This window comes from Vulpes vulpes, chromosome 7 (genome assembly GCF_048418805.1).
Source record: "Vulpes vulpes isolate BD-2025 chromosome 7, VulVul3, whole genome shotgun sequence".
Classification (NCBI taxonomy): Eukaryota; Metazoa; Chordata; class Mammalia; order Carnivora; family Canidae; genus Vulpes; species Vulpes vulpes.
Window position 1 is genome coordinate 117,526,875 of NC_132786.1, and position 24,938 is coordinate 117,551,812.

At 36.3% G+C, this 24,938-nt stretch overlaps 1 pseudogene; it reads left to right on the forward strand.

Annotated features, from left to right (window-relative positions):
* The first annotated feature begins 3,317 nt into the window (after positions 1–3,317).
* On the forward strand, positions 3,318–4,606 carry LOC112929903 (keratin, type I cytoskeletal 18 pseudogene; annotated as a pseudogene).
* Positions 4,607–24,938: the final 20,332 nt, after the last annotated feature.

Below are 24,938 nucleotides of genomic sequence, written 5' to 3' on the forward strand. Positions count from 1 at the left end.
ATAAGTGTTACAATTGGCAAAATCATTAATGAGATTTTTAAAAGGTCTTTGTTTTTAAGAAACATTCTGCTGTTTTTTAACTAGCTATTCTGGTTGGTATAATATTAACATTGAATATTAATATAACGGCAAATAAAAGGAACTTATTCAATACTCTAGTTGTCATTTTTCAGGCAAATCAAAGATGTATTTTACATTGTTTTTTGGTTTCATACTTTCTTGAGAAGCAATTTGAGAAAGGAATTGGAAACTGGATTTTATTCTAAAGTTGCATGAATTCAAATAGGGCAAAGGCCAATATGACCAATACTGACTTTTCTTAGGAGGACTATGGCAATTGGCCATAGACCACAGTTTAAAAGGAAGTTTATAGCCTTCCTCTGGTGTGATTAATAACATTGGAAAAAGCTTTCCCTCTGTTAAGGTAGCAGAAGAATGGTAATGAGATTTTCCATTTAAGTAAGACATTTGCCCTAATTGCTGCTAAGAGTGGTTCTCTGCAGGAAGTATGTTTGGTGCCATATTCAACAAGCATATCCTACATGCAGGAAAATATCAACATCTTCCCCCACCTCATGTGATGACAGGATTTCATTTACTGTAAATTTCTTATTTTTAAAAAAATTCTCTATTATTTTAGATGGCTATTGGAAAAAGAGATGTTGGAAGAAAACAATATTCACTGAGCAGGATAAACCAGTCTGGGAGGAAGAGGCATTTTTCTAATGACCGAACTAAACCCCTGATAACTAAATTTCTCATCCTCATTCTTTGCCTCACCTGACCAACTTTTAAACTCTTCCCCATGCACATTTGGTGTGTCATAGTAAGCTTCTCCGTCAAGGAATCACTCAGTATAGGAAAAATATCTTGGCAAGAAAAATACCTGTCTTCTTTGTTTGCAGTTATATTCATTTTAAGGGAAACAAATTCCCATAGACTGTAAAGACTGTAAGAGTCAACATGTAAAATTAAATGCATTCTAAGAGTTCAAAAAAATATTCATTGGTGATGAAAAGTAAAATTTAAAAATCTGTATCAAAATTTGGGTGATGAGGGGATCCCTGGGTGGCTCAGTGGTTTGGTGCCTGCCTTTGGCCCAGGGCACGATCCTGGAGTCCCGGGATCGAGTTCCACGTCGGGCTCCCGGCATGGAGCCTGCTTCTCCCTCCTCCTGTGTCTCTGCCTCTCTCTCTCTCTCCCCCTATGTCTATTATAAATAAGTAATAAATAATAAATAAATAAATCTTTAAAAAAATTTGGGTGATGGCACTAAGTTAGTGAATAGAAAGATTCAGGGTACACTTTGTGTAAATGGAACACACTTTCCAAACACACTTTCTAAACACACTTTCCAAACACACTTTTCATTATGTGTTGAGTATTCCTGTAGATAGGAGAAGACTACACAGTAGAAATTGGGGTTCTTTAAATGATCTAAAGCATTAATCATTTATTTTTATTTTCCATTATGTTATTATTTATTCTTCTTTGACCCTCTTTAGTATCAAAATCTTAAAAAAAATAGATTCTATTTTTCTAGTTCTCATTTTAACTGAATTTCTAAAAATTCTATTTCTAAATAGCCACGAACCAAAGATTTGGCCAGCTTGGAATATATCTCTATCTTCGGTAACAAAAAGGTACATCAAGTCTTTTTGTACTGTTGATATGCACCATTATATATTTTATAAATGTAAATTTAACATTAATACTTCTCTTAATTAAACTAATAGTGGAGAACTAGCAAGAACTATTTTCAGTGATGTATTTCATTCAGTATGGTGAACTGATTACAAACTTTAAAATTCCTTCTATTTATTGAAAATAGAATTATTTTCTTAAAGAATTTGTTTATTAGTACTACCCAATGTCTCCCCTGCAGTTCTTACCATATCTGCCAACATACAAGTCTTTAAAACAGCACAGATTACCTCTCTTTTCAGAGTTATATGCAGAATTGTGTTTAAAACTAGTATTAACTACAGCAAGTGAAAACCATTAATTAGTACCTAACTCCCAATGCAATGATAAAATTCACAATATTTTTGTAATATACTAATTAATGAAATGCATTTAATTTTCACAACAGGACTAATGTAGGAAGATATCTACATAGAACATGGGGAGTAAACTTCCAGGTGATAAATGATGTTCTTACAATGGAGCCTGGTACTAAGAGAATTTCTGCGTCCTAATTTCAGCTTTCTGTTAACCACTAGAGCATCAATCACTTGATTTCTCTAAGTTTTATTTTTCTTTCTTCATATGTTAAATGAAGAAGTTAGATTTGACTAGTGTTTTTCAATATTTTTTTTACCATGATACACAGTAAGAAATACATTTTTTTAACTAATACATTTTACTTATCTTTTTTTTAAAGATTTTATGTATTTATGAATGAGAGAGACACACACACACAGAGAGACAGAGAGAGAGAGAGAGAGTGGCAGAGGGAGAAGCAGGCTCCAGGGAGCCCGCCATGGGACTCGATCCTGGGTCTCCAGGATCGGGCCCTGGGCTGGAGGCGGTGCTAAACTGCTGAGCCACCCAGGCTGCCCACTCATTTATCTTTAAAGACATTCAAATGGCCAACAGATACGTGAAAAGGTGCTCAGCATCATTAATCATCAGAAAAATGAAAATCAAAGCCATAATATTATTAAAAGATATTAGGTGGCCCCCAATCTCCAGAAAGACCAAAGAGGCAGACTTGGAGACCACCCAACTTGGATCAACACCTAAGTCAGACCCAGTGATTATGCTCTCTGGCCAAACCCCACTGACTCTTGCCCCTTTGTTTACAGGGCAAATGTTGGACATTGAATGAGGGAACTTCAGTCACTGTAATAATAAAAGACCCATGCCTCCACAGCCTCCCTCAACAGACTAAAGGATTCCCTATAGCATCTGCCTCATTGTTTTGCACTTTTCTAAACAGACGGTTTACTCCAGAGAATATAGTTAGCAGAGTCAAAGTCTCTTATCTGAGCCTGCATTCATACTGGAGGAAATCTCCCAGATGTAAAAATGATGTTCAAAGGGAGCTGAGTAGCCTCTATATGGCAAGGTGCATCTCACAAAGTGTTCCGAAAATTAAAGTGAGTCACAGAATTATAGTGGTTTGGAGGCTGAAAGGGATCTTTTAAATTAGTAGTGTTTTCCAAATTTTAGGCCAATAATAGCGGGCCATAAAATCAATGTAGTATACTCCATAGTTTTCAAAACATTTAAGAATAGAATTGAAAATACCACCATGGTCCTGGCCTGAGCCTGAGCCCTGGCCTCCCGAGTCGCCCTCTGGCTCTCAGAGCAGCATGAGCTCCACCACCCACTCCCCTTCTCTTCCAACTACGGGTCCCCGGGCTCCGTGCAGTCCCAGCCACCGGGTCCGGCCCGTCAGTAGCACAGCCAGCATCTATGCAGGCATCGGGGGCTCGGGCTCCCGGACCTCCATATCCTGCTCCACCAGCTTCCCGGGCGGCTGGAGGTCCGGGGGCCCGGCCACGGGGATGGCCGGGGGTCTGGCGGGCATAGGGGGCATCCAGGGCAAGAAGGAGACCATGCAAGACCTGAGTGACTGCCTGGCCTCCTACCTGGAGAGGGTGAGGAGCCTGGAGGCTGATAATCAGAGACTGGAGATGAAAATCTGGGAACACCTGGAGAAGAAGGGGCCCCCAGGTCAGAGACGGGGGGCATGACTTCAAGACCACCGAGGACCTGAGGGCTCAGATCTTTGCAAGTGCTGTGGACAATGCCTGCATCGTTCTGCAGATTGGCAATGCCCGGCTTGCTGCTGACGACTTCCAAGTCAAGTATGAGATGGAGCTGGCCATGCGCCAGTCTGTGGAGAGTGACATCCATGGGCTCCGCAAGGTCACTGATGACACCAACATCACTCGGCTGCAGCTAGAGACAGAGATCGAGGCTCTCAAGCAGGAGCTGCTCTTCATGAAGAAGAACCACGAGGAGCAAGTAAAGGGCCTACAAAACCAAATCGCCAACTCTGGGTTGACGGTGGAGTTGGATGCCCCCAAATCTCAGAGCCTCAGCAAGATCAGGGCAGATATCCGGGCCCAGATGACGAGCTGGCTCAGAAGAATTGGAAGGAGCTGGACAAGTACTGGTCCCAGCAGATCAAGGAGAGCACCACAGAGGTCACCACGGAGACCTCTGAGATCGGAGAAGCTGAGATGACCTTCATGGAGTTGAGATGCACCACCCAGTCCTTGAAGATCAACCTGGACTCCATGAGAAACCTGAAGTCCAGCTTGGAGAACAGCCTGAGGGAGGTCAAGGCCTGCTATGCGATGCAGATGGAGCAGCTCAACGGGATCCTGCTGCACCTGGAGTCAGAGCTGTCCCAGACCCGGGCAGAGGGGCAGCGCCAGGCCCAGGAGTATGAGGCCCTGCTGAATGTCAAGGTCAAGCTGGAGGCTGAGATTGCCACTGACTGTTGCCTGTTGGAAGACGGGGAGGACTTCAGTCTTACTGACACCCTGGACAACAGCAACTCCTTGCAGACCATCCAGAAGACCACCACCCGCAATTCGTGGACAGCAAGGTGGTGTCTGAGACCAACAACACAAAAATTCTGAGGCATTGAGGCAGCAAAACAGGGTACCTTTGAGGAGCAGGAGGCCAATAAAAGGTTCAGAGGTCAAAAGAAAAAAAATACCACCATGTATAATTGCACTAAGTGAAGATAAGTATTGTCTGGTGGAACTTTTGTCCTAATTATATACAAGTGTCTATATTTACATATGTAAATATATATGTATGTAAATAGTATATGTTTAAGTGTTCTGAGCCCCAGTGCAAAATGTAAAGATAAACAAGTAGATCAATGAAACAGGAGACAACATTCAGGAATAGACCCACACATGTATAGACAACTTATTTTTTCACAAAGTTGTAAAGACATTTATTTTTTTAATTTTTATTTATTTATGATAGTCACAGAGAGAGAGAGGCAGAGACACAGGCAGAGGGAGAAGCAGGCTCCATGCACCGGGAGCCTGATGTGGGATTCGATCCCGGGTCTCCAGGATCGTGCCCCGGGCCAAAGGCAGGGGCCAAACCGCTGCACCACCCAGGGATCCCTGTAAAGACATTAAGTGGAGAAAGGATAGTCTTTTCAACAAATGATGCTGGAACATTTATATGCAAAGAAAAAAAAAGAAAAGAAAAAGAACTTCAGCCCATGTCTTATGCCATATATGAAAATTAACTCAAAATGGAACACAGACCTAAATATAAAACTTAAAACTATTAAAATTCTGGAAGAAAACCTTTATGACCTTGGATTAGGCACACATTTTTTTAGAGATGACATAAAGTATAACCCACAATAGGAAAAATTAATAACTTGGACTTCACAAAAATTAAAATTGCCTGCTCTTTAAAAGACACTGCTCAGTGAATCGAAAGACAAGCCACTGAGTGGAAGAAAATATTTGAAATCATATGTCTGTCTCATAGGGGCTTGTATCCAGAACATACAAAGAACTCTCAAAACTGAATAATAAGAAAACAACTTCCTCCTTCACCAAAGGGGAACAAAATACGAAACAATTTCCTAAATATGATGTACAGATAGCAAGAAGCACATGAAAAAGTGCTTACTGTTATTAATCATCAGGAAAACACAAATTAAAAGCACATGAAATATCACTACACACCTATTTGAGTGTCTAAATTAAAAAGACCAGCCATAAAAAAAAAAAAAAAAAAAAAGACCAGCCATACCAAGTTCTGGCTGGAACACAGAGGTAGGGGAAGTCTCACACAGTGCAGGTGCAAATGTTAAATGGTACAATCACTTTGGAAAATAGTTTGGCGGTCTCTTAAAAAGTTAAACGTACACCTACCATGTGATGCAGCCATGCCACTCCTAAGTATTTACACAAGAGTACTGAAAATGTATATGTGTATGATAAAAATAATTTTTTAAGATTTATTTATTTATTCATGATAGACAGAGAGAGAGAGAGAGAAGCAGAGGCACAGGCAGAGGGAGAAGCAGGCTCCATGCTGGGAGCCCAATGCAGGACTCGATTCCAGGTCTCCAGGACAGTGCCCTGGGCCGAAGGCAGGCGCTAAACCGCTGAGCCACCCAGGGATCCCCAATAAAAATAATTTTTGACTATTAGTCTCTTACCAACACTTAGAACTCTAAAATAGAAAATGATTGACAAAGTTTTAAATTCTTAATACGTTCTGATTCCAAATAGTTGATAGTTATAGGAACTGAAAACATTGCTTAGATTTTTGTGCTGAATTAAAATATGTACTACTTAATTTTAGAAGAATTTGTATTTTAAAGAAAATCTCTCATTGAGGTTTCATACCAGTTGAAGAGAACTAGTGATAGACTAGTTGAGAAATATATATTTTTGTTTTATTCTCTGGTTCACTTTTTATGTTTGAAGATAAGCATCCATTGGAGAAAGGCTTTTGCTAGTTACTTAGACATATTTGTCTGCCTAGTTGATTTTAGTCTATAATAAACTGGCACATGAGACAGTAGTTAATTTTTATCAGTTGAAAAAAAGACTACCTGGGTGCCTGGCTGGCTCAGTCGGTAGAACATGTGACTCGTGATTTCAGAATTAGAGATCAATTAGAGTTCAAGTCCCACGAATGTAAAGATTACTCAAAAATAAAATCTTAAAAACAAAAATGAACAAAAAACTATTACATAAGTGACATGGTACTTTTAAGCAGAAAATTAAGAAGGAAAAATTGTGAGCTAAGTAACTTGAAGGAATGTAGCTTAAATGGGATACTATGGGTTCCTATATGGTGATTTTATACCTTTTTTTCCCTTTCTTCTTTATTACATACTCACTCTTACCCCCCATCCTTTTAATTCTGGCACTTGTATCTTAAAGATAAAGATATTCCCATCTTACTTTGTTAAAAGATAAATAACATTAAAAGGGACCCTTTAGACATTTTTTAAAAAATAAATTAACCAATCATGATATGACATGGGTTTTAAGGATCATCACTTATGGTCGAGTGGAAGAGAAGACAAAGTTGAAAATATGAATAAGTGAAGCAAGAAGTCCTCACAGATAAACTTTGCTTATGTCACACTTTTAACCCATTTGAAGAACAAAGGCAGTTATTCACACCAAAATTTTGTGATTTACAACAATATCAATCATTTATTTGCTCAAATTTCTGAAATTGAGGTAGGGCTCAGTAATGGTATCAGGTGGGTAACTCAACCAATCTTAGATGACCATTTCCAAGATGACCTCACTCACATCTGGCGTGGTGGTGCCTGCTATATCAGTTGGGAGCTCGGAGCAAATGGCCTCAGCTCTCTACCTGACCTCTCCACATGGGCTGCATGAGTTGGGCTGCATGGTATATTCACTTACAGCATGGGAATTCACTAACTTCCCCCAGAGCACAAGACACTCCAGGCCTTTTTGTGGCCAGACTGGCCTAACAAATCTGAAGCAAGTCTCCCTCTCCTTTGGGTTATCAAATTGTCTACTCTACATCTAATACCTTCCCCAGGCCTTTGGGCTCACTCCCCGCTTAGATTTCCTCCATGATCCGGCACGAGGAGCACTTCTTGAAACCTTTTTAATTATCCCATATTGATACGGTAGCTCTTTCCTTTCGAAATCTGATTAGCTCTTAGTATCTGTATACTCATTCCTCCCTGAAAATGTGCTATTTTATATTTTCACTTACTTTCCTATAGATGGCACGTCCTATCTCAACGGATCATATGGTTCTCAAGGACACAAACAAAGGCCTGTATTTTGTCAGTGCCCACCATCTAGGATGTGCTAAAGAAATGTTGATAGGGAAGATAGTTGCACACTAACATTTTAATTCTTTTTTAGAAGGTATTATTCCATTTGAAGTGATGTAGGTCTTAAACTTACATAGATGCTTTTAAAAGTGTATTTGAGAAGAATTTACCTATAGCACCAAAGAAGAATTTAAATTACTCATTAGGTATAATGAACTCAGATCATTTATTTTATTACATTTTTTAATCTTTTGTTTTGTTTTGTTTTCACTTCATATCTCTTGGTCTTTTCTCACTGATCCAAATAAGTAAAGGCTTTTTAGGACATTCAGTATCAGTGAGGTAAGTCTAGAAGATGCAAAGATAAAACTAGTTAGCATGGAAATAATGAGTATAAATGTTTATAAACCTAATTGTCTTCAACTGGAAAGAGAACTAGAGAAACTTTAATAGTATTCCTTTTCTGAACCACATTAGCTCTATCACCACAGCTAGAGCTGTGATCAACACATGAACTCATTTTGTACTTTACTGCTCTGTATGTTTGCTGCTATAGTGACTCGGAGAGTAATAAATGTACCATTGCAAGGGGAGAGGAAAACTGGTGCAAACAGAAACTTGAAATGGAATCTGTGAAACAGTGAATTTAATCCAAAAAAATGTCTCCACTTACAGACGTGTCAGCATCTTCAAAAGTAGTTTCTTTTCAGGACACTGCGGTGATTTCAGTTTGAAGAAGTTTCTGAACTTTTAACTTAGGGTAATGAGCCAGTTAATAGGAGCCTGGGTTTTGTGTAGGAAGCAATTACCCCAATAGATAGGAAACTTGAGAAAATGAACAAAGCGTTAATGAGATTGGCAAAAAAGGTCATGTATCTGAGAGCTGAGATGGAGTAAAAAGGGATGATGGTGGGAGAAATCACCAAAGACAATGCCATGAAAACCAATGAAAGTAAAGATGAGATATTAAATCATTGGATCTACCTCTCTAAAAGGCTACAGAATTAACTTACCTAAAAATAAGGTGATCTCTAGATATCTTTTATTTTTATTTTTTTTTATTTATGATAAATAAATAGAGAGAGAGAGGCACACAGAGAGAGAGAGAGGCAGAGACACAGGCAGAGGGAGAAGCAGGCTCCATGCAGGGAGCCTGATGTGGGGTAATCCCCGGTCTCCAGGATCACACCCTGGGCTGAAGGGGTTGCTAAACCGCTGAGCCACCCGGGCTGCCCTCTTTTCTCACTTTAAGTGATCTTCCCGAATGATCATATGCAATCCTCAAGTCCTAACTATTACCTATGTTCTTCTCAAATATTGATTTCTCAACTCTTTCTTGAGCTTTCAATCTGTCATAGAATTTACAGTAACTCCTCATGCTCAGTATCGACCCCTCAAACTTTTTTGTTTGTTTCTTTTCCTGTTTTCCATGTCTCCATTATCAGCAATCCTACTCACCCTACTGCCCGAGCTAGAAATCTTGGAATAATCTTTTCGTTCTCATTCCTCACTGCCTTTGTTTAAATCTTGTCCATTCAACCCCTGAAACGTGTCTGGTATCTGTCTATACTTTTCCATTACTACTGTACTGCTGTCCCAATCCAGGCTCTGATTATTTTTTACATGCAATTTTTCTTAGTAGTTTCCTAACTGGACTTACCTCTCTGACTCTGATTAGTCTCTATTCCCTATCTATTCTTTATATTGCTGCTGGAGTTACTTTTTAAATGATGAGTTTCATTATATACTTCCATGTTAAAAAAAATATATCTTTTCTTGTGTCTTCATGGTTTGAGAGCTTCCTGATTAACTTCTAAAAAAGTTATCTTTTATGAGTTTGAATGCTGATCCACAATAAATGGATCTGTGTGATAAGAAAATTTTTTGTTTTTCTGAGTTTTTGAAACTTCTGAAAAACAAATTTTGTTTTTCTGAGTGGCTGCGTCGGCATTTTACAGAATGACAATCCTCCTCACACTCAGAGTCTGGGCATTTAAATAAGATCTAAGTTTAGGATTTGTACTGCAAGTTCTTGCTTTATTTCTCCTGGGTAACCATTTAGAGGAAAGTCCCCCAAAAGTTAGCGACCTTCGCCCCAACCACCTTGTAAGTGATTGGTGTTTGCTACCCTGCTGTCTACCTCTTTCTCCCTCATGACCTGGAACAGAGGACTTCCCTTCTCCCAGTCATGGCAGCCCCAATACCATCCCTACCCTGCCTATCCTGTTTCTAGAATTCGTAAAAACAAAAACAAAAACAAAACAATCTTGTGACTTCACTCCTTTTGTGTGGGTGTATTGAAACTGTGCCTTCAATCAAAACAACCCCAGGTTTGGTACTTTCTCGAAGTAGGAGTTTGGATGCTAAGGAAACTACCTGCCAACACTGTGTGGGTAGTTTGTGCTTCCTCATTCAGCAGGTCATAGACTCCATATTTTAACTTTAACACACCAGCTTTGGCTTCTCAACATCGCCTTTGGAAACCATGCTTATTCCAGATGATCCCCACTCTCCAGTCATATTTGATTGAAACAGGAGATGACACCTGAACTGAGGCAGTCACTCTTCCTTCTATAAAAAGTATACTTATGAGCTATGGGGTCACAATTTTTTTAATAAATGGAGAAGAAGTAAAAAGGTTGAGAAATCTATTTTACATTTAGCAAAAGGAAAAATCTTATATGTATAAATTCTATCATGCCATGTTGCAGATGAAAATCATTTAATAGATTTATATTGCACTTAGAAGAATAAAATACAAACGTTATACCATACTAGGCTGTGAATTTAATACCTCTTATTAAATTTTTCCTATTTTTTCCACTTTCAGCTTGTTCTAATTTCTATTCATGCTCCAGCCATTGGATTCTTTCGGACCCTTGAACAAATTTTTTTTCTAAGTCTGAGTATTTTGAACATGTTATCTCCTCTCCTAGAAACCTTTTATGCACTTTGCATTTTTGCCTTCTCACCATTAAAATCTTAACACAAATATTTCCTCCCCAAAGAGGCATTTTATGACCATTCAATTCAAAATAGTGCCCTCCATCTGACCAAAATTCTTTATCACACCATTATAATCATTTCCTTTATACTATTTATCACAAATTATTTCTTTATCATCTTTCTCTTTGACTAGACAATAAGCTCCTTGAGGACAGGTATCACATTTGCCATGTTTGCTGCTACATAACCTGGCACACAGTAAAAGTTTAATGAATGGATATTGAATTAGGGACTAAGTTAATGAATGTTAACGTGCTAGACTTTCTCTTCACCACTAATCTTTAATAGCCTGGGAGCTTTTCAAATGCAGGACCATGTTTCATTAACATTTATATACCTTACTCTGAGCACAATTCCTGGCTCGTAGAAAGTGCTTGATAAATAATTAATAATTTTCAGCTAAAATTAATACAAATCATCAAACATTTTTTGTGAAGTAAGTGCTTTGCACTCCTATGCTGTGCATCATCTAGAGGAATCCTGTCATTATGTACACGAGGTCAAAATTATTCTTTGACTTGTAATAACTAATTTGTCACTCATTCATTTATCAAATTTTGAGAGCCTATTATGTGCCAGGCACTTTTCTAAGCTCTGGGGATATAAGAATGAACAAAGTAGAAAAAACAAAACCCCTGAAATTGAACTGAAGTTCATATTTCATTGAGAATAATACCTCAAATATTTTGCTTTAATTAGTGAGGCTTGAGGCTTAGTACACAGTATTTAAAAATCTGCCTAGCTGATTCCAATGTTATAGCTAGGGTTGAGGACCATTGTTTTAGGATGAAACAATCCTTTTTTTCTTTTTTTTAACCATGCATCTCTGGTGACAACTTTTCCTATTAGGGCATGTTAGTTCTTAATGCATAACTACAGTATTTGCTTTTTAACTTACAAGATTTTATGATAAATGAATATGCAATAAAATATGCATAAAATGCCAAGTTATAGGGATTTATTCTACCTCGCTAGGCACAGAATCCATTCCAAAGGAGTGGACAAATTTGAATTCTCTTCCACTTAGTATGTAAATTTGAGTCTTGAAGGCAAAAAAGAATTTTAACAAGGAACAGAAAATATCTTTGGTAGTTTCCCTTTCCTAAGTAAACACTATTTTGTAAGATTGGAAAATTTCTTGTTCCTTTTTTTTAATTTGTATTCTCATTGCTTTCTATATTTGGTATTTTATATTTGATTGCATGGAGAACTATATATAGTGATCAATTTTCATGGAGAATAAATATATGCAATAGGTCCATATTCTCTGATGGAGCTGAGAAATTTAAATTTTATAAGAGATCCGTGGATACTTTCTGATACCATTTTTATTGACGAAAAATATACTTACAATCTGGTGAGGTACAACAGATGAATACAGTCATGTAAGCCTTCATTCGCATGAGATAGGGAACATTTTTATCACTCTAGAAATGTAGAAATGCCCCTTCTAGTTGGTCTCCACTTAGCCATACGTAATTGATTGGAGCACTATAGTGATATTTGCCTGTTCTGAAGCTTCGTATAAAAGGAATCACGCAGGGACGCCTGGGTGGCTTAGTGGTTGAGCGTCTGCCTTTGGCTCAGGGCATGATCCTGGGGTCCTGGGATCGAGTCCTGAATCAGGCTCCCTGCCTGCTTCTCCCTCTGCCTATCCCTCTGCCTTTCTCTCTGCATTTCTCATGAATAAATAAATAAAATTTAAAAAATGAAAGGAATCACACAGTACCAGCTCCTTTGTGTCTGGCTTCTTTCAGATGACATATAAACCTTTCACATTTATTCATGTTATGCAATAGTATATTATTTTCCTATTATTGAATAGTATTCTATTGTATAAATATTGTAATTAGTTTATTCACCTAATGATGGTCATTTGAGTTGTCTCTGCTACTAACATTTGTTTTCAAGTATTTGTGTATACGTTTTAATTTCTTTTGAATAAATACCTAGGAATGGAAATGGTAGGCCATAAGATAGCTATACATTTTACTTTATAAAAAACTGCCAAAACTTTTTCTCCAAAGTGGTTGCATCATTTTATACTCCTACTGGCAATATCTGAAAGTTCCAGTTGCTTTATATCCCAGTCAACAATTGGTATTATCATCTTCTAAATTTTAGCTATTTCTAAGAATGTGAAACAGTATTTCATTGTGTTTGAAATTTACATTTTCCTGATTACTAATGAAGTTGAGCTCAGCTGGGTTAAACGATTGACTTTTGATTTCTGTGCAGGTCATGATCTCAGGGTAGTGAGATTGATTAGTCAGCAGGGAGTCTGCTCAGCAGGGACTCTGCTTGGGATTCTCTTTCTCCCTCTCCCTTTATCCCTGCCCTCCCTGCCCCTGTGTTCTCTGTCTCTCTACAATCAATCACTCAATCTTTAAAAACTTTTTAAAAATAATTAAAATTTTCATTTGGTTCTTTTATGTAGAATCATTTCTTTGATGAGATTCGTCCATTGTTTACTTGTTGTAATTATCTTTTCCTTAAGTCATGAACATCTTCATAATTATTTCTTTTAAGTCCTTGTCTGCTCATTTTAACATCTAGGTCAATTGGGGATCTCTTTCTATTGAGTCTTTTTTCTTTTGACTAGGGATTATACTCTTTTGTTTTTTGGCATGTTCTTTATGACTGAACATTGGATATTGCAAATGATGCCTCATAAAGACTCTTGGGTTCATTTTAGTTCTCAGAGAAGTGTTCATTTTTGTGTGACCAGGCAATTTAGTTACTGACTGATCACCATGAACTTGTGGAAGCTTGGTTTTTCTACTTTGTTAGGGAAAGTTTTGTCTATAATCTGAGGGATTTGTTTTGCCTTTAGTCTTAGAATATACAATTTATTCCTAGAAAGTAGTCTTCTTATCAACAATCATGATTGTTCTGGGATTTCAATGGAAAGTTTGAGGTGTTTAAAAAGTAGTTCACTTTGACTTGACTCAAACTCCAAAGTCCATTTTTCAGGGGGCAGTCAAGAGCTGGATTCTTTGCTCACTTTTCCCCACTTTTTTCATTTAACCTTCTACCTGTTGCTTTTTCCTGGTCTCCTTGTATCTGTCCTAAACATATGCAATTTGGGGGCTACCTAGGGGTTTGAAGGTAGTTTGTATCAAGACTTTGGGGCTTGTCCCTCTAGCCTTTTCTTTTCTGCATTTATCCTCTAAATTTTCAGTTACTTTGAAAGCCCCAAATTCTGCCTTCTGATACTTAAGGAATTAAGACTATGGTTTTCTCTTTATGTTCTAATTGCTTCATATCCTCAGGGGAGGAAATGTAAAAATGTGAATCTCATCAAGATTCCTTCTTTCAAGTGTTGAATTCTTCTGTAGTTCCTGTTTGTATTTCATCACTATACCTTGCCTTCAATTAGTGTGTGTGTGTGTGTATTTTCAGAATTTGTAATGAATATAAGATATTTAGTCTGATACTAGCTAGTCTGATATTACAGTACTGTTACCATTATTGTAAGGACAAATTTCCCTAAAAATGCTATCTTTTTATAATCCCTCTTCATGAAATAACAAGAATTATGGAAAGCATGGTCCTAGTACAGGGAACTGAGACTATTTAAAGAAAGGAGTAGCCAAATTCTCATTCCAACATAAATCTGCCAACAAAGTTATCTTATAATGTCCCTGTATTGTCTTTCCTGAAGATAAAAGATAAAATCATAAGATTTTGATCAGAAGGAACATTATGCAGAGATGTTCCTTCTGATTAAGAAGAAACTTGTGATTGTCACAGTTAATGAACATCTTATGCCAATTATTTCTAACGTGGCCTAAAGCAGAGAAACAAATATTTTGAGAGATTTCCAATGGCTATCCAGTGCTACAGATTGAATTGTATCCCCACAAAATTCTTATATTAAACCCCTAGCCCCCAATGTGACAGTTGAAGATAGGGCCTTTAAGAAGGTAATTAATGTTAAATGAGATTGTAAGGGTGGGGCCTTAATCCAGTAGGACTGGTGTCCTTACAAGAAGAGCAAGAGACACCAGAGCTCTTTGTCTTGTCTCACTCTCTCTGTCTCTCAATCTCTGCACACCCACACAGAGGAAAGACCTTGTGAGGACACATAGAGAATGTGGTTCTTTGAAAGCCAAGAACAGAGCTCATACCAGAAACTGAATTTGCTAGCACCTTGATCACGGACTTCTTCTGTGAGAATATTAATTTTTGTTGTTTAAAGCCATCCCATCTTTGATATCCTTTTATGGCAGCTTGAGCAATCTAAAACATCAAGATTAAAATCTTGACTGTTCATTATTCAATTTTTGATGCTAATTACTAAGGTTTATAACTAATAGGTATTTAGAACCCTTGACCAGAGAATACTATTTTTTTCCTTAAATTTTCTCTTCCTTTCCTTCTTTATATTTTGAGATAATTCATATTTACAAATTCAATTTACAAGTAGGATCTGATTTTTAAGATTTCTTGAATGATTCAGAAATTCTCAAGAAACATGGAAAACCTGATAGTGCAAAGCAGTATCTCAGTCACTGTATTTCAAAATGTGCCATCAAGCTAACTTTGGCTTCATATGATATCAAATGCACCACTCAAGTTTCTCTTCAAAATAGGCATCACTGAACTCCAAACATTAAACAGAGTAAGGAATCTTTCACTATCATTCCTGTGTTTACTTTTGACAAGGGGGGATGTTTTTAGTTTTTCCAGTTTATTTCACATAACTACACTGCTAATGTTGTTAAGCAAATAAACAAGCCAAAAAAAAAAAAAAAAACCACCAACAAAATAAAACAAGAAACCTCATCTTATTACTAAAATCTATAACCCAACACTATAATAGATTTTATAGAATTCTATAATAGCAATGTATATTATTGTACTTACTCAGGGCTTTATTATTTGGTGTAGAATAATGCTGACTTATTGTCCGTTTTTAACTCAGTTTTAGCCACACAAAGGAAATAGTTCTAAATCTAAGGGTGGCATTTAAATGTATTAAACAATTGCAACTTCAGAGAATGGTTACCTTATTTTATCTTTAAAATTCTAAATATTTTCTAGTAAGTTAATTGGGTTACTACAATGTCTATCATATCACATGTGTTGTAATTTTATAATTAAAGAGACTATGGCTCCATTCTTCTGTAGACCTGCCACCATAGCGGAAAAATCTCATAACTAGACCTTTATAGCCTATAGAAAATGATGTTTATTGAAAACCTAAGTTTACATATGCTGGATGAAAGGGAAGATGCATTTGCTGGCTAACAAGTTGCTAGGCTACATTATTATCTGATGATACTACTATGGAATGTGATAAATGGGTACTTAAATCTTCTATAATTAGCTTTTAGATTATATACTTTAGTATCCCTATTTTATAGATGAGGAAAGGTTCATTGAAACTGATTGTGGAGATTCTCCAAAGAAGTGAAAAAACACATTAAAAAAAATTTTTTTTAAAGATTTTTTTTCCTTTTTTTTAAAGGTTTTATTTATTTATTCATGAGATGCAGAGAGAGAGGCAAAAACACAGGCAGAAGGAGAAGCAGGCTCCTCACAGGGAGCCCGATGTGGGACTCAATCCCAAGACCCCGGGATCACACCCTGAATCAAAGGCAGACACTCAACCGCCGAGCCACCCAGGCGTCCCGAAAAAACACATTTTAAATGATCTTTTATTCCCTTATATCTCCATTCAGTGGTAAACATGCCTCTTTGATGCTCATTTCTCTAAGTGTATCATGTCCCACGTGTATAGAAACTCAGAAAAAGTCCTTTGTTTGCAAATGTAAATGTTTATTTCTGGTACTTGAATTTAAAAAAAAAACTATGCTATGAGAGTAAGAAATGAGAACTAAGAACGAGACATGGGATTGCATTGACAGTGCAGATTGGATAGAAGAAATACCTTGAGTTTTAGAGTGGCATACTAAAAAGCTCAATACAAAAACATATGGTCAAAAAAAACAAGAAAATACCAAGCTAAATCTTCCAAAATTTAATCATCAACATTCAATAATAGTTAGACATTCCTAAGTTATTTTATATCTTAACTGACTAAGTTATTTTGCACCTTGCATGGCTCTAACAGATGTTAGGTTTCATACATAATTTGGTAGATATAAAACATCTGCATTTGCCGGGTGGCATACATCATCTTATCACCATACTTTCTGATGCTGTGGAGTCAGCTATTCATTCGGATGCAGTACTAGTCAGGTTTTCTGGCAGTTACCAGGAAGTACTGAAAATACTGAACTGAAAAATTATCTTGGTTTTGGGACAGAAGAATCCACTTTACAGTCTCATTTATTTATGGATCTATCTGTACTTCGATAATTCGGGTAAAGTTGAAAAAAAGGATAGGGAAGGAAGTCAACAGTTTCAGCAGTAGGAGCAAAATTATTATTCAGAGAATGACATGTGAAAAGGATGCTTCGAGTGTAGTTCCAATAGTTTATTTTTGCTTTTGTTCCCCTGCCTAAGGGGACATATCCATAAAGATGCAGCTAAAGCTGAGATCTGAGTTTACTGCCTTTTTTCTCTTAGGAGTTTCATAGCTTCAGATCTCACATATAGGTCTTTAATCCATTTTGAGTTTATTTTGTATACGATGTAAGAAAGTGGTCCAGTTTCATTCTTCTGCATGTGGCTGTCCAGTTTTACCAATGTCATTTGTTGAAGAGACTGTCTTTTTTTCATTGCACATTCTTTCCTGTTTTGTTGAAGATTAATTGACCATATATCTGTGGGCTAATTTCTGGGCCTTTTAAATTCTGTTCCATTGACTTATGTGTCTATTTTTGTGCCAGTACCATACGGTTTTGATTGTTATAGCTTTGCAATATATTAGAATCTGGGATTGTGTTGGCTCCATGATAGTAAGTGAAATAGGTCAGACAGAGAAAGACAAATATTGTAAGATTTCACTTATATATGGAATCTAAAAAATAAAACAACAAAAAACCAGACTTTTAACTACAGAGAAGAAACTGATGGTTGCCAGAAAAAGGTGGGTGGAGGGATGTGCAAAGTAAGTGAAGGACATTAAAAGGTACAAAATTCTAGTTCTAACACAAGTAAGTCACAGAGATGAGAAGTATAGCATGGGAAATTTAGTCAATAATATTGTAATAACATTGTATGGTGACATGGTGACTATATCTATTGTGGTGAGAATTATTGAGGTACTCTGTTGTACACCTAAAACTAACAGAACATTTTATGTCAACTATACTTCAATAACTAAAAAAAAGAAAGAAAGAAAGAAAAAAAGACAAAGATAATTCGGGAATGGCTCAATCAAAGCTAGATCTTTAGGGTTCCTAATGTTATATGATGATTTCACAGATATAAAAGACAAGTAAGAAACTGTAATCTGGGAATATGAAAGAGAAAGTACAAAAGAGATAGAATTTTTGTTGTTAATGTCAAAGAGTTAATTTTTCTCTTCCTTAGGGCTTTTATCTAGGTCTAAACAATGGAGCTTGAAATTTCCATCCAGATTTTTTTTTAAAGGAATTCTGATTTTATTTATTTTTTTAAATTTTTATTTATTTATGATAGTCACAGAGAGAGAGAGAGAGAGAGAGAGGCAGAGACATAGGCAGAGGGAGAAGCAGGCTCCATGCACCGGGAGCCCAACGTGGGATTCGATCCTGGGTCTCCAGGATCGCGCCTTGGGCCAAAGGCAGGCGCTAAACCGCTGTGCCACCCAGGGTTCCCTCCATCCAGATTTTATTTCAAATTTACCATACTTTGCCACAGAAATGTTAGCTTTTCCAGACTGTTTCAGGAAAAACTTTAATGAATCAGACAATTGACTGCAGAAGTGTGTAGTGTCCTTGGGGAGAAATGGCCCAAGGAAGTCAGGAAGTCTGGATTCTGGATTCAACTTTGACACCAGCTTGCTGGGTAACTGAGCAACTTGCTAAATTTTTCTGAAAAATAGTTTACCTCCAAAAATAGGATATTGAACCAGATGTGTCTGAGGTCTTTAGCAGATTTTCTGTTTCTAACAATTGTTAGGCCTCTGTTTTCACGGATATCCTGTGATCTGAGAGCATGGTGTACAATTCATGGTAAGATGTGAACTATTTCTAGATGAAAAGAATTAAATTTGGTTGGTGATTTTCCTGTAACCAAAGATTTAATTCACAGTGTAGAAGGTGGCTTCTTTTTGAGGATCAAAGAATATGATATGCATGTTTTGAGTTAAAGTTTTGTTAAAAGACATAAAGAAAGATCATATGAGATTGAAAAATTCTAAATATTTTTAAAATGTATAATATTAGAGTGATACCAAGACTGAAATAATCCATCAAGTACATAGAAGATTCAGATTTGCAGAGAGGGGGCTGGGTATTTAAATTTATGTGAACTATTCTTTTTTTTTTAAGTTTATTTATTTTAGAGAGAGAAAGAAAATGCACTTGCAAGCTGGGGGAGGGGTAGAGGGCGAGGGGGAGAGAGAATCTCAAGCAGACTCCCTGCTGAGCACAGAGCCCTGTGTGAGGCTTGATACCACGACTCTGAGATCGTGACCTGAGCAGAAACCAAGAGTTGCATGCTCAACCAACTGAGCCACCCAAGTGCCCCTTATGTGAACTCTTCCTGAGATTACATTGGACTTTAAGTAAAAACATCTTTTTAAATAGATCTAGAGGGGATGAAATTTCAGGAGCTGGTTAACAAATGATACGTGGACTAGATGTCTTAAATTTTTGTAGAGAAAATTAAAAAGTGACACACCCAAAAGTAAAACTGACAAGAAGGTAATCTTGTCCAAATGGGCAACCATTATTTCAGATAATACAGGTAGGCTGACATTGCTAAATTTGCACAATTAGAATGAAAATATAGGAACTTACATTATAGAGGAGTCAATTTTGACTGAATTCAGACTATTTTGCAGTTATCAGAATGTGTCAGAGCTTTTAGCATATGTCCATATGATAATACCCCTCACAAAGAAGAGGCTCCTTGGGTGGAAAATTGAGAATATAATAGTGATCTCAGATGACACAGGAAGGTTGGGGTAGACAACTCTGTAAATTTGCTAAAGAATTTTAAAGACCATGTCAATGTCATGACTAGATTGTACATTTAAAATTCTACTTCTGTATTTCTGGGATCCAGGTATGACAATTGGGAGGCAGGATATGATGCTGACACTATTTCCAAGTTTTCACCTTCTCAAAGCTCCCACACTTCTCACCCCGTTATAAATTTTTGCGAATTGATATAAGGTAATTTAATCACTTATAATGATTTGTTTTTTGAGTAGATACATGGCGTGACCTCCAGTAAGAGTTAAGTGAGGGCTATCGGTCTTCTCCATAATTTCACCATGAGGGGATATGTTACAATGAAAGCAAAACCAAATTTGCCACATATGTGAACATAACACAGCAGTATTTATTGGGAAAAGGTCATACAATTGTTCTTTAAATTGTATCATTTTCAGCACTCTGCCAGAACCTTGCGTATAAGCTTCAGTGAGGATGAACGTAACTATATTTTAATGCCAAGTATAGCTAACCTTTTAGTTAACAGTCAGGTGACAAAATCTTTCATTAGGCAGCCAAAAATTTATTCAGAATCCTAAACCAAGGCTTCATTCTAAAAGGTAGAAGATACCGAGTTGCCTAAATACTAGGCTATTCATTCAAAAGTGGGAACATCTATACAGTATGTACATCTTGAACACCATTCATTTCGCCAGTGGAAAGTCACTTCTAAGATCTAACAAGGCCTCTGGTAGTTGACTGGAAATAAAGATACTTGAAAGGCTGGTGTAACAGCGTCTGGATTATATGCATTGACTAGAGCTACTCAAAGTACCAAACATCCCATAAAGTATAGGTTTCTGATTAGGATACTTTGAATGATAATTACCTGCTTGGAGAGTAAAATTAAACTGAAACCTATATATCTGACTATCTACAGTGGAGTATCCTAGTGTAAATTACAGGCAATATTGAACAATTTCTTCAAAATGTTTAAATAATAATTCTGATTTTGTTTTTAATATAGATAAATAAAATAATGAAAATAAATACTGGCCTGTAATTCCATCACCAAGAAAATATGTTGACATGTTAAATAAATACTTGGATGATAGAAAAATCCATGCTGTAGAGAAAGATACAAACTGGAAGGTGAAAGCCTCAGTTTCCCATTTCCCTTCAAACATCTTCACTCACAACCCCAGTTTTTTTTTTTTTTTGTGGGGTTTTTTGGGTCATACTCCAGAGTAGGCACCATTTTCCTGCTTTCTTTTGGAAAAAATTATTCTTCTGTCTCTGTCACAAAATGATCCTCTCGTGTTTATTGATTTATATAGTTCCTTATAAATTAAGGAAATTAATTCTTTTTTACATGCTACACAAATTTTTGTTTGCATTCTTTGACTTTGCTTATGTTTATAATTTTAGTTTTCACCATACACAAGGTTTTCCACATTGATTTGAAACACGACTCTAATGTAAAGGAAATCTCTTTACCGATGTCTATCACTTTTTTTTTTTTTTGGAGATATAATTGACATATAACCATATGTAAGGTTAGGGTGTACAAGGTGTTCATTTGATACATTTATATATTGCAATATGATTACCGCCTTAGCATTAGCTAACACTTCTACCCTGTTACATAATTGTGCTAGATTTCTTTTCTCTTCCATTGATCTATTTCTTCTCAAGTTTCAAACTAATTAGGGAAGCTATCCTGTGTCTTAAGAGTTAGTAGGGCTAGCCCCTTTCATTTTTTCCTTTTAGAATTTGCTTAACTTGTCTATGTATGTTTAGTTTTCCAGATGATCTTTAGCATAATTTTTTCCAGTTGAAAAAATAAATTCTTTTGGTGTTTGGTCATTGCATTTAACTTATTAATTTACAGGAGAAATGGAACATTTACATTATATTCTTTTTAGGCAATGCATGTGTGTATTATAATTTCTTTGAATCTTTTTATATATTCCCCAGTATTGTTTTAAAGCCTTAGGCATATAGGTTCTGCATATTTACTATAAATTTATAGTTAGACATTTTCTTTTTATTGTTTTTATAAATAGGATCGTTTCTTCCCATATAGTTTCTATCTGCTTATTACTTGAATATTAAAAAGCTATGTATTTTTAATGTTAGGTATGTAATCTATGAGCTTATGGATTTTTTCATTATTTCTAATACTTTTCCCTTATCCTTAACACCTCCCCCCTCCCACACACACACATGCATGTGTGCATCCTAATGGGAAATAGTCAAGGTATGGACATATATATTATTTATTTAATTTCCACAAAATTCAGTGCCAAAGGGTAAGTATCTTGTGAAAGTTTATTTCTACCTCAAGCAGAATGGATGGACCAGATATGTATATGTTATTTAGGCAATGACTGTACTGGACAAAAGAGAGAAAGAATTGTGGCTACTTACAACATTGTTACTGTGGTTGAGCTCTGTCAGATAGATTTAGGATTTATAACTATGACTGAAACACTGCAATTTTGTGAACAGTTTGGGGAAATGGTAACAGGTTAACCACCCTTTCAGACTTTCTGACACATTACTCTAAGATTAAAGCCTAATAACAACTTAATTGGGTCATTAGCCTTATCCTAGGTTTTTGATTGAGCCTTTTATAAAAAACCTTTTTGCTTCTATCATGGTCTAAAAGGAAAAACATTGAGCAGAAACTTTGCACAACCAGCTCATAACTGAAAACAGGGCAGACACAACTCTGTCCATCTCTATCGAATAGGCCTATAATGGGGAGCAGCAATTTTCAGACCTGAAGTGACTAAGCCTAGAGTAGAGACTGTTGTGTTAGCAGTGGCTCCCAGAAAGCCTCGTGTGGAAGTAGGGACAAGGAAGTAATCACGAGTCCCTGGAGAACCAGGAAGTGGAGCTTTGTCAGGACCATTCCCACCAGAATATAGGAACATAGTATTTTGAAATAAACATCTTCTTCAATGTTTTCTCACAGGATTTATGAGATGTTGTAGCTTATTTCCATCTCAAATGTTTGCTTCCCATTCTTCAGACTTGACCTAACCTAAGATAGAAAATGGTTTCAGATCAGTTTCAGATAGTTATAAAATCTTAATTTCCTTAATTTATAAAGAACTATAAATCAATAAGAACGAGAGGATCATTTTGTGGCAGAGACAGAAGAATAATTTTTTCCAAAAGAGAGCAGGAAAATGGTGCCTACTCTGGAGTATGACCAAAAAAAAAAAAAACTAAAAGGATGACTTTTTCAGGGGTAAGCTTTTTCGATTTTCTCCCCACTTTGTCAAACTCATCCAATGTATCTGCGGGTAGTTTAAAGGACTGGTACTTAAAATTTGTGACTGCAAAATAATTTCAGAAATAATTTCTCCTGGCCTAGACCAACAGGCTCTTTATGTTTAAAATGTTTACAGACATGAATGAAATAAGAGAAACTCATGTTAGGAATAATATACCAAACCAAAAAAAGAAAACAACTTCCTTAAGAATTAGCATGAATGTGCAAGTACACTATTCAAATATGGGGAAAAAATAGCTTGTCTCTATTGTAAAAGTGAAGAAGGAAAATGAACTTTGCACGATATTCTTCCTTAAATTCTGATATAGAGAAACTTATTTTTAAATAAGTTGCCTGCTTTAGAGTAGTTTGCCATTAGTTAGGTATTAGATAAATTAATTTAGAAAGTCATTTGGAAAATATGAGTATAGACAGAGTTTTTAATATTATAAACTCATGTTTATGATCATTAAAATGGGAACTCTGGAAATTTCTTCTTGTTCATTTATTGTCTTCTCCACAGAGTATAAAACAGTGCTTAGAATGGCACATGGCCCATAATAGACATTTAGACACAAATGAATCACCAATATTTGGGAAAACATACATAAGTATGATTTTTATCTGTATGAACTTGAGCCTAATTCAGAACAAGGTAGCATTTAATTTGTAGATATTTTGCATAATTAAACTCCAAGATCCTATCATCAATTGTGCTCTTTTTTTTTCAATTGTGCTCTTTAAAGCAAGTTCATTCTAACTACTTTAACTATTCTTTTATTTAAAAATGAAAACATTAATATATTAACTGCATTAATCCAATGTAGTCATTTTATAATATATTTATTTCCTTATTGGCTAAGTATTCACAGAATGCTTTCAGAATTTAAAGAGTAAAAGACAAAGGTGAAAGTAATGGCTGATACGTTCATGCCTTCTACTCTTTGCCATACATGGTTCTTTATATATATATATATATATATATATATATATATATATATATATATATTTATTTATTTATTTATTTATTAGAGAGAGAAAGAGGTTCCATGCAGGGAGCCTGATGTGGGACTTGATCCCAGGTCTCCAGGATCACACCCTGGGTGGAAGGCGGCACTAAACCGCTAAGCCACCAGGGCTGCCCACCATACATGGTTCTAAGCATTTACCTGTGTTGACTCCAGTCTTCTGTTATGGGCTGCAATGTGTCCATTTAAAACTATGGACACTTCACAATTTTCTTTGCAGCTATGAATGCCCTCGTGTTCTAGTTCTAGCTAGTGAGATGTAATCAGAAGTCATTAGATAAGGAATCCAGGAAGGCACAGACTCAGTGGACAGGGACTGAAAGTAAAGCAGCCCTCTTAAATTTGTGAGTAAGGAACCTCATGCTAAGGGTCATAAGAAATAAGGCACTATGTGGGATTGCCTACTTGCACAAGAAAAATTAACTCCTTTATAAATCACAGTTGTTGTATTTCTATTATACACATCTGAACTCTAAATCTTTAACTGATTCAGGTGGTCACAGAAATATTTTCCAATTACCAATTCATTCATTCTTTAATTCCACAAATATTTTTTGTAGACTTATTGGGTACCAGATACAGTTTTAGGTGGTTGGAAAATATGATTGTATAAAACAAAGATATCTTCTCCCAACGAACTTCTACTATAGTTATGGGGACAAACTATAAATAATAAATATAATAAACACATTAATTATTTGGTTTATTAAAAGATGATACATGCTAAGAGAAAGGGAAGGTAGAGCAGTATAAGCAACATCATTAATGGCAGGGAGAAGGCAAAGTTGCCATTTTAAGCAGGGTCCTCATGTAGCCTGATTGAATAAATGATACTGGACATAGATTTG